General features: G+C 36.6%; 1 pseudogene; it reads right to left on the bottom strand.

Moving 5' to 3' along the window:
- Positions 1 to 645: 645 nt before the first annotated feature.
- Positions 646 to 3,208, bottom strand: LOC116178306 (annotated as a pseudogene).
- Positions 3,209 to 9,977: the final 6,769 nt, after the last annotated feature.

The raw sequence follows: 9,977 nt of genomic DNA, 5'->3' as shown, positions 1-9,977 counted from the left end.
TCCACTTTTTCCCCTGGAATATAGTACATATCTCGGTAAATATGAATTTTTTGAAATAGCAATACACCCTTTCATTTGCATAATTTAATAGAGATTTATAAAATAATGATATAAACAAATTTTCAAAAAAATTATTATAATATCAATAACATTAATCTAGATATCCTACACCAAAATAAAACAAAAGAATGTGTATGTTGAATGAAAACCATTTGATTGCTAATTTCATTTTGTCCACAAGGTTTAATAAGAAACGTACACGTTCATTTGTTTTATTTTGATGTAGGATATCTAGATTAATGTTACCTATTGATATAATTATATATATTTTTTGAATTTGTATTAACTTGTACTATAACATGTTATATCATCGTATAGAGAAATGAGCCTAATGAATAGGTATACTGCCATTTAAAGAAATTCAATTGTTTTTAGTTCCTCAATAGACCGCCCCCTACTCTATATTCCCCACCCATAAACAAACCAATCTGGTACCTGGACACCAAAACTATGGAATAATATTTCCGAAGGTGGCACTGGGTGCCGTAGTAAATTATTCAGATACAAATGATATCACGAAATGTAAAATATTTAAAGCTATATTATATGACACAGTATCGTAATTGTTTATAATAGCAATATAAGTTAGTACTTAATCAACTTATTACTACGAGGAAGTTTGGAATAATTCAGTCCAAACTGATGTGAAGCCTTCGAGATAACTTCCAGAACGTAGTCGAGCTGCTCCTTCGTGTGACTCGCTGAAATACAAATTCGCAGACGACCCTCTAGGAAAGGCGTAACAGGATAACCGACACCGATAATGGCGATATTGTTTTCTTTCAATGTTCTAATCATGGCGCTAAAAGTAGACATTAACAAGAGATTTCAATCGATTGGGAACGTACGCAATTTTGGAATAGAAATAGCAAAGTATGGGTACCACTGGCGAGTCCTCGCATCCAAAAATAATGAGTCCCATCTGTCGTAACTTGAGCCGAAAGTACTTGGTGTTTCTGGCCAAAGTTGACAGTCGAGTTTGACCTATGGTCGTGCCATCCATTTGCATAAGTATTTTAAGTACCCCCACAATGTGTGCGGCTACAGGGGGTGACATGGAGCATGCGTATTTCGAAGTGTAGCTATTCAACCGCATGTGTGAGATAAACTTTTTTGACCCTGCGATATAACCGCCAGCCGCTCCAAAACTCTTGGTATACGTACCCATTAAAATACCCACATCTTTGGGTTGCAACCAAAATACTCAACAACGCCTCTTCCACTTTTTCCCCTGGAATATATACATATCTCGGTAAATATGAATTTTTACGTTTCATTTGCATCGCTAATGTAATACTGAGAAATTATAAAATATTCATAACAAGGTTTGTAATCCCCTTCCGACGTAAATACAGCCTCCTTCAGTAGGAATCGAATCAAACTTTTGCGCATGTACCATTGTGTTTGAACACTTTTACCGTCGAAATTTTCACCCCGAGAATAATGGAGGTATGGTTCTTTTCGTCACTTAACACAAGGCATATAGCAAAACGGGTAAATTAAGCGAGTTGGTAGCGAAACCCATTCCGCAAGATAGCGCGTCTTCCACTCCCAGAAACTCGGCGGTCAGATGAATATCCAAGGTACCATACGAAAGGCGTGTGCTTCCCGTCAATTCTCGTAAATTGTCTTGATAGCAAAATCCGATCCGGCGAACCCAAGGTAGTTGTACGAAGCCATGTTGATGCATTTCAGACCCGTATATTTAAAACTGAAAGTTACTGTTAGTAATTTCCTGAAACCTAAAGGGGGTTCTGGGAACTGGTACAAACTGGGTTCGCCCAACAATCTCGTACCCTTCGTACAAGTAAACGGTTTCCAATCGGAAAAATAGCAAAGTATGGGTACCACTGGCGAGTCCTCGCATCCAAAAATAATGAGTCCCATCTGTCGTAACTTGAGCCGAAAGTACTTGGTGTTTCTGGCCAAAGTTGACAGTCGAGTTTGACCTATGGTCGTGCCATCCATTTGCATAAGTATTTTAAGTACCCCCACAATGTGTGCGGCTACAGGGGGTGACATGGAGCATGCGTATTTCGAAGTGTAGCTATTCAACCGCATGTGTGAGATAAACTTTTTTGACCCTGCGATATAACCGCCAGCCGCTCCAAAACTCTTGGTATACGTACCCATTAAAATATCCACATCTTTGGGGTTACAACCAAAATACTCAACAACGCCTCTTCCACTTTTTCCCATGGCTCCAATACTGTGAGCTTCGTCTACATATAAATACGCCTTATACTTCCTCTTAAGAGCAATAATCTGAGGTAATGGTGCTAATGTACCTTCCATACTGTACATTCCTTCGACTATTATAAAAATCTTCATCCAAGGTTTGTAATCCCCTTTCCGATTTTGGCCGTAATATACAGCCTCCTTCAGTAGGAGTTCTAGGTGGTCGACATCTAGAAAAGATCGCTTCAGCTTTCGTACTTTTGCGTAAACATGTACCATTGTGTTTGAACACTTTTACCGTAGCACCCGAAATTTTCACCCCGAGAATAATGGAGGTATGGTTCTTTTCGTCACTTAACACAAGGCATCCCCCCGATAGCAAAACGGGTAAATTAAGCGAGTTGGTAGCGAAACCCATTCCGCAAGATAGCGCGTCTTCCACTCCCAGAAACTCGGCGGTCAGTTTTTCCAGCTCGCTGTGAATATCCAAGGTACCATACGAAAGGCGTGTGCTTCCCGTCGACAGTCCATTCTCGTAAATTGTCTTGATAGCAAAATCCGAGCCTCCTCCGCAATTTTCCGCGAACCCAAGGTAGTTGTACGAAGCCATGTTGATGCATTTCACTCTGCGACCCGTATATTTAAAACTGAAAGTTACTGTTAGTAATTTCCTGAAACCTAAAGGGGTTTACCTAGAAATACAACCCTTCTTCTCGAACACGCGCTGTTTCAAAAGAACTTCCGCGCCTGGTACACTACAAACTGGGTTCGCCCAACAATCTCGTACCCTTCCGTACAAGTAAAGCGATACAAACGTTTCCAATCGACTGTAAAGCGGCGGGTATCCCATTCGGTTTTTTTCTCGCGCCCATTTCGGAGGACGCACCAGCGCACTTAACGCACCCACAAATGTCAAAATGTAAAATCCCAGATGAATGAAGAAGCACGATATGAACGAGATGCTGTGCATTTTGCCGCTGTAAAAGTGACATTATAGTCTTCAATGAGAATTTAAATTGTCAAATGTTAATGCGTGCATGGGAATTGCTCCATCTCAAAAATCTACAATTGTTCATTGTCCCCCAAGCAACTCATTAACATTTAATTAACACAAAAGTTAATAAACTTCCCTCGTTTCGTGAAGGTTTGCTTTTATAAAATTAATACCATTGCGATGGTACACCTCGTGCAGAAATTTTCAGAAACATGGCCTTAACTTTTATTTCAAAACTGTGGTGCAATGTTTACCTTGAAACAAATATTGTTATCTCGGTTATCTCGATTGTTGATTAAGAAGGTTATGGGTAACCAATTGAATTAACTTTTTTAATGATAGTTAAACTTTTTTTTCTTCACTATCCTCGACAACACATCTTTATTCCTACATTTACTTCAACCCTTCTCCATAACCACATTTCCAGACTTTTTACTCTTTCCTTTTCCTCACCTAAGGTCCACGTCTTAGCTGCATATAGAAAAACATACCTCTAGAATTTTCTTCAGCTCCATTTTATTAGCAAATAATATCTTTTCCTGTCTAAACGCCGTTTTAGCCATTCCGATTCTTGCTTTTATTTCTCCCCATTCTTCGGTTACTTCTGTTCGTTCTTCTGTTGTAAGATTACAAACATTTCTGTCTATTTTATATATATAGAATTGATCATGTATATTTATAATAGTGAATTTTCCCATTTTTCCGATCAAATTTTCGCATGTTTTGATATCCTATGTCCTATTCCCAGTGAACACTAATCCAGCGAACCAAAAATCACTTAAATCGGTCCAGCCGTTCTTCAGTTGTAAGATTACAAACATTTCTGTCTATTTTATATATATAGATTTGATCATGTATATATTATATAAACGTGAATTTTCCCATTTCTCCGGTCAAATTTTCGCATGTTTTGATATCCTATGTCCTATTCCCAGGGAACATTAATCCAGCAAACCAAAAATCACTAAAATCGGTCCAGCCGATCTTCAGTTATAAAAGGATACAAACACATTTCGGTCTTGATATTTTATATATTTAGATTTGATCCTGTTTTATATATAATTGTGAATATTCCCATTTTTCCGGATAAATCGTGATTCGTGGATAAAGGATTGTAGATATCTAGGTATCCAAAAAGATAGTATGCAAGTAAAAAATAAATGGCATTAATGGAATCTAGCCTCATACGGTTCGTCTTACGTAGGTAATAGTATAATTAACAGAAAGTAGAAATAATCGAGAACCTGAAGATGCCGAAGAAACATCAACATTTTTGCATAACATCGTCGATTAGTTTTGCCCCAAACATCAAGAGTGACGAGTTTATAATAATTTTAGCCGCACAGTGCTCCGGTAACGTATGCTTGATGCGTTTAATTAAAATGGTATTAATATACAGGTTCTCTTAAACTGATAATAAACTATTTTAATATACCTGAAACCCAGCAGGAACCATCGCCAAGGCAAGAAAACGACCAGCTTTGTCGGTTACGTAATTAATATGTAGGCAGTATTAATTTTAGACTTCTTGAAAGATTTTGTTATAAATGCCTTAGAAAGATGCGGACGCTTTTTATTTCGTAGGGTGGACGTATGTGTAGAAAAACATTTATTTAAGGATTGAAATTTCTCCGTAAAAAAATTACAACTATAAATTTCAGTTTCTTTCAACACGGTTATGTTAATGAGCCACATTTATATTGGAGTCCTCACAATTGTCAGATTAACCTAATTTTAACGTTGTTAAGATTAAGATACCGTAGCGTAATATGTTTAATTCTTCAAATTAAGTTAATACGTTGGATTTTGTTCTTCTTGGCACGATTTTGGTGAAGTAATCTCCCTATAAAGACAGTAATAAAGTGCAATGCTGGACAATTTCCAAGGATATTTACCATACAATGTTCATTAATAATTATAACGGTCTTTCGTCACAATTTGAAAATATGGAATTACAAAAAAAAGCGCAAAAAATGTAAGTTTGCATAGAAAGAGATCTAAACCATTACTAGTGCTCTAGATTTGGTTTAGAAAACGTCCAAAAGCATTAAGTTTGTGTATTCCAATAGAATAGTATGCGTTGTCAATGGAGTAAAGATGGAAAAAGGAAAAGAGAAAGAAAGTACGAAGGAATGTTTAAAAGAAAACCTACAAGTAGAGGTAAACGTAAAAGAGGCGGCAACAATTGAAATAGGAAGAAGCAAAGTAATAGTCGGGGAACTAACATCGGCAGAAAAGACGGAAAATTAAAGGTAATGAAGAAAGAGGGATACAGAGAGAAATTAGAGAGGTGGATGAAAGAGAAAGAAGTAAGATGAGGATATAGGAAATTCAGAATGGAAGACGAAGAATACAGATGGAGTAAAGAAGAAAAGAACAACAGAGAAGGATAAAAGACACAGGAAAGAAAATCAAGGTATAAGAAAGGCAACAAGGGGTGAGAGGTGTTACTGAAGTTGAGGGAGGTAGATACGAGGGTAATTGAGGCAAAAAAAGAAGGGATATACAGATAAAAGCTTTTGTGGAAACGTAAAAAGCTTTCAGTGGTCTTACTTCAAAAGCTTTACGAGTCTTTAAAGGCGTCTAAGAACCTTCAAGGCCCCATCTTTTAGGGGTACTTATTTATATTTTCTTATTTGTGCTTGAATGTCAAACCTTGGAAGTCTTTTAAGGTTTTACTGATCTCTAAGGCGGCATTCTTTCACTTGATTTTATCAAATTACTGTAATTAATTAATGAGCTGTATTTCTCTAATATCCCGCAAATTAGGCGGAGGCGACGGGCGCATTGCATAACATTCGACGTTACAAGCGAAGTCCAAAAAGAACGGCACAAACGCGAACGAAATAACAAATATATCAAGTCCCCAACAAAGGCGTTAAATCGCTATCCCATAAAAGTTCGAAATTGGCGGAATCACAATTTATCCTTTACAAGTTGTACTACAAAATAGCGTCCATATCTTACGATAATAACTCGTCCGATTTTTCTTTGCTGTTAATAAAGCCGTCACTATGTATAATCGGACCCGACGGACCCTTGAGCTTGGGTGCCGAGCCCCAGGGGGCGACACATTCTCGTTCATAAATCATTTACGTTATTATACATAAAGGCGACCAGGTGTATTGGGCGCTTTTTACCGCGTGTATATCCCCATGTACGTCAAAATGGAATAACTCTATTAACGAGTGAAAAATACTTTTTATCAGTAATATATGTAGATGTGTGAAGTAATTAATTTTTAAGAACGGACTTTTAGCTGCATATTGAAAAGTGAGATGCCCGTTTCTTTCGAATGTGATTAACTTGTAGACAAGCACATTAGATGTAGAAGCGCTTTAGCCAGCGCCTATTTATTAAATATTTATGTTTGATTTGCATCTCTCCGAATACATTCTTAATCCTTTTATAAATCAACGTCGAACTTTATTGCGAGTTGTAGGTAATCTACAAATTAACTCAAAGTGCGTGGTTAGTATAAATGGAAAGGGAACATATTTAATATGCTACGGTTGAAAGAAGAAGGGCATTTTTGGTATACATCAAGATAGGAATTCGATGTTCGATATAACGAGAACAGGCAGTAATTATAGAAACGTCGGCAAAAGAGTGTAACCCCAAAATACGTTAAATCTTCAACCTTACATACTCAAACCTTACCAAACCCGATCGTAGTCATTCCGTCATGGGTGAAGACGTGCCAATTGCTGCAACTGGCGAGGTAACTGGTGGTGTAAACCCTCGTGGGGTTTTTATCTTCTTTAGTTCTTTCGGTGGACCAATATACTGATCCAAGACGAGAGAAAAGTTGTTGGAGGTCGAGTGTTCGAACTTGGGTTGAGGTGAATTTTTCATCTGCGGCAGAGATGGGAATTTCCTTATATCGTCTAAAAAGCAATATGCGGGTCACTGGGCGTAAGCCTGTTAAGGCCCTAGAACAAGAGGGACAATAAATAAATAAATAAATAAATAAATAAATAAATAAATAAATAAATAAATAAATAAATAAATAAATAAATAAATAAATAAATAAATAAATACATAAATAAATAAATAAATAAATAAATAAATAAATAAATAAATAAATAAATAAATAAATAAATAAATAAATAAATAAATAAATAATCTCCTATACTTGAAAAAGTGAGACCGAAAATCCTTCCACGGGTTTGATTTCTGATTCCGGTTCATGTACTTGGTGTATATGAGAAAAATGATGGTGCGACATTTTGTGAGCATTTTTTTTCTTTTTGTTAACTTTGTTTCCGTGATTATGGAGAAAATCAATAAAAACCACCCAATGCTCGAATGCTCCCAAATCTTTAGTTTGGATTGCGGTGGCAATAGATGGTGGCGAAAGATGTGATAAATAAGATAAATAAATAAAGACAATTTTCTTTTCGTGGTTCAAAAGAAGGCAGTGTTTAACCTTCCTTTTTTACCAAAAATCGACTGCACCAAAATTTCTCGGGAAAACACTTTTTCTTATTAATTTTGGTGCGTAGTGAAATCCACTGGAAAGGAAGAAGAATTTCCATCATCAATTTTAAATCCAGGTTTACTTTTGAATTTCCATGTATTGTAAGGATGGTGGAGACGAGGATCACTTGGTTGCAGTTTCATTTTCCGGAGTGAAAAAGTGAGACCGAAAATCCTTCCACGGGTTTGATTTCTGATTCCGGTTCATGTACTTGGTGTATATGAGAAAAATGATGGTGCGACATTTTGTGAGCATTTTTTTTCTTTTTGTTAACTTTGTTTCCGTGATTATGGAGAAAATCAGCAAACCACCCAATGCTCGAATGCTCCCAAATCTTTAGTTTGGATTGCGGTGGCAATAGATGGTGGCGAAAGATGTGATTTAATTCTATAAGAAAATTTTTTTTCCGGGTCGATCTGAGACAATTTTCTTTTCGTGGTTCAAAAGAAGGCAGTGTTTAACCTTCCTTTTTTACCAAAAATCGACTGCACCAAAATTTCTCGGGAAAACACTTTTTCGATTTCTCAATCAAAAGTTATCGATCAATTTCAATTCAAAGGGCTGACTGAACTAGTAGCAATCTTGAAACTGTTTGAAATTATGGATTCTACAGGCCACATTCTATAAGAAAATTTTTTTCCGGGTCGATCTGAGACAATTTTCTTTTCGGGGCTCAAAAAAAGGCAGTGTATAACCTTCCTTTTTTACCAAAAATCGACTGCACCAAAATTTCTCGGAAAAACACTTTTTCTTATTAATTTTGGTGCGTAGAATCCAAAACAATTCGTACTTTTTCGATCAGACTTCTCAATCAAAAGTTATAGACTAGAAACCAATTTCGAAGAAAAATTCAAAGGGCTGTAACTTTTGAACTAGTAGCCCAATCTTGGAACTGTTTGAAATTATGGATTCTACAGGCCACATTCTATAAGAAAATTTTTTTCCGGGTCGATCTGAGACAATTTTTTTGCGGGCCTCAAAAAAAGGCAGTGTATAACCTTCCTTTTTTACCAAAAATCGACTACACCAAAATTTCTCGGGAAAACACTTTTTCTTATTAATTTTGGTGCGTAGAATCCAAAACAATTCGTACTTTTTCGATCAGACTTCTCAATCAAAAGTTATAGACTAGAAACCAATTTCGAAAGAAAATTCAAAGGGCTGTAACTTTTGAACTAGTAGCCCAATCTTGGAATGTTTGAAATTATGGATTCTACAGGCCACATTCTATAAGAAAATTTTTTTTCCGGGTCGATCTGAGACAATTTTTCCTTCGGGGCTCACAAAAAGGCAGTGTATAACCTTCCTTTTTTACCAAAAATCGACTGCACCAAAATTTCTCGGGAAAACACATTTTCTTATTAATATTGGTGCGTAGAATCCAAAACAATTCGTACTTTTTCGATCGGATTTCTCAATCAAAATTTATGGACTAGAAACCAATTTTGAAAGAAAATTCAAAGGGCTGTAACTTTTGATCTAGTAGCCCAATCTTGGAACTGTTTTAAATTATGGATTCTACAGGCCTCATTCTATAAGAAAATTTTGCGGGTCGATCTGAGACAATTTTTTTTCGGGGCTCAAAAAAAGGATGATGGAGACGAGGATGATTTGGTTACAGTTTCTTCCTCGGGTTTGATGCCATATTTCTGATTACGGTTCATGTACTTGATATTTGTGAGGAAACTGATGCTTCGACATTTTGTGAGCATCTTTTTGTAAACTTTGTTCCTGTGATTATGGAGAAAATCAACAAGTGAGACTGTTCGAAAGAGGAAACGTCTAAAGGTAGAGAGTCCTTCAAACACTATACAAGCACATATTATTCAAAATCTCTGGGTTGCGGTGGCAATAGATGGTGGCGAAAGACGCTGCTCTCATGTGATTGCCAATATCTCCTTCAGGTAATTATTTAGCGCAGGTAATGGCTAGGGTTTTTATTACCTTTTTAGCGCATTTCCACACAAAAAATGCGCTATTGTGGCCACTTTGTCTGTCCGTCCGTCCGTCCGCTCGTTTTGCGACGCTACTAGTTCTTTAACTTAAGAGCTATTGTTCTACTTTTTTCGCTATTTGGTTCGTTATGGTGTCGAGTCTTGTACCAAGGAAGGAATTTTTTCTGTACCGCTTACAAAAAAAGTTATTGTAAAAAAAACAAAAAACCGTTTTTTACATGTTACATAATTTTACACTTTTGCCGTTTATTAACGATCCTAGAGATCGTTTATAATTTTGCATTGCTATCTGTCGCCTGCCGGTTGGTCT

This window comes from Photinus pyralis, unplaced genomic scaffold (genome assembly GCF_008802855.1).
Source record: "Photinus pyralis isolate 1611_PpyrPB1 unplaced genomic scaffold, Ppyr1.3 Ppyr1.4_LG8, whole genome shotgun sequence".
NCBI lineage: Eukaryota > Metazoa > Arthropoda > Insecta > Coleoptera > Lampyridae > Photinus > Photinus pyralis.
Note: the sequence above shows the minus strand (reverse complement) of the source record. Positions and strands in the feature narration are given on the sequence as shown.